Below are 1,881 nucleotides of genomic sequence, written 5' to 3'. Positions count from 1 at the left end.
AGATACAAAAATATAAAAAATAAAGAAATACACCGTCAACTCTGTATGGCGTTTATTGGATTTAATGATATGTGCTTTCTAGCGTAATTAAAAAACTCTTAATTAAAAAAAAAATTGTTTCTGAAACAATGCGAAAAACAGTAAAATAAATGTTTAAAAAATTAATTAATATAAGACTTATTTAAAATAAAAAATATATTTAAATTATATGAAATGTTTTTTTAAAAAATTTTGTTTACGAAAATCTTTAACCAATAATATTTTTGTATTAAATTGAGTTGAACACTTGACTATTTAAGGAAATAATTAATAATTTTTTTTAATATAAATTAATTTTAGTTGACGCTCTGCTCAAAATGAAAATGTAATTCCATATTAAATATTCCGTTTCTCATGTGTGCACCTTAATCCTGACATAAACCTTTACATCCACTAAACTTACACACAATTACATAAAAATATAAATAATATAATAAAATTTCCATTGAGTGGTTTGCTTGACGAATGCAAGTATAAATTAATCCGATTATATACCAAAACAAATCCTAAAGATTATCAAACTATTTCGCTGTGCAGCTCCTACGCGACTTTTGTTCTCGAAACTTAAAGTTTATCATTTTCATCTTCATATTTACTTAATTTTGTTTTGAAAACTTTTCTGTTAAGTTAAGATGCAAAAACAATATAATTAAATCGCGAAAAGGGAAACCCCAGGTACACTCAAGCCACAACTTTGTTGGAAGAAGACTTAGTTTCTATTCATTTTATTTAAATAAATAAGGTAAGTTTTAAGAAGATTAAAATATATTTTGGAATTTATTATTTAAGTATATTTTATAAATTTTATGCATTTAATAAAAAAAAATTACTACAAAGAGAAATTTATACAAATAATTATGTATACAAATAATTTTTAACATTATTTTTTGTCTGAATAAAAATATAACTTAATAATATAAAAATAATAAATATAATAATATAAAAATAATATAAATAACAATATAATATATATAATAATATAAATATATAATAGTATTTTTATATATTTTAATTTTTATAATACTAACTTACTTACAATAATTTATTATTTATTTAAATTTTGAATAATAATATAAGATTTTAATATTTAATTAATTTAAATACAAAATTTGAATAAAATAATATTTTACTTGTAATGAAAGTTAATATAACTTTTTATTTGGATCTAGTTGCGTTGGGAAGGCCTTCCAGATTCGTTATTTTAGAAACATTAAAATATATATATGTATTGGAAATGTCACCAGGTTCGCTATTATGCATAAAATACAAGATCTATATATTCTTTAGTTTGTCTACATTTAAGATCTTTAGCTATAGGCTCGTTACTATTACATGCTCTTATAGATTTCAAGAGCTTCATGTATTGAGAAGGTCATTAGGTTGGTTACTTTGTTTATATTTAAAGATCTCTTAATACTTTAGTTCGTGAACATTTAAGATCTTGATCGTCAGGTTACTTACTTTGTATAGACTTAAATCTCTTATATGTATTGGTAGTGTTTAGATATTATGTATACAATTTAACATTTATCTGTGTATCAGTTCGTATATATATAAGTTCTTTATTAACATGATACTTCATATATATTTCAAGGTCTACACGTTTTGGAAATGTGACCAAGCTCGATTTTATGTATACAATTGAAGACCTGTATATTCTTTTTTAGTTCATACACATTTTTAGATCTTTATCGACAGGTTCATTACTTTGTACATTTCGGTAATGCCTTAATCTGCTACGATCTAAAAATTCATACAGAAATTGTTTAATTGTTTTCGGTATATTGAGTTTAGTTTATTACTATTGTAGAGTTATTTCTCTTTATAGTTTATAAAATTTAC

Source organism: Teleopsis dalmanni, chromosome 1 (genome assembly GCF_002237135.1).
Source record: "Teleopsis dalmanni isolate 2A chromosome 1, ASM223713v2, whole genome shotgun sequence".
Lineage (NCBI taxonomy): Eukaryota > Metazoa > Arthropoda > Insecta > Diptera > Diopsidae > Teleopsis > Teleopsis dalmanni.
This window is presented reverse-complemented; position numbering follows the sequence as displayed.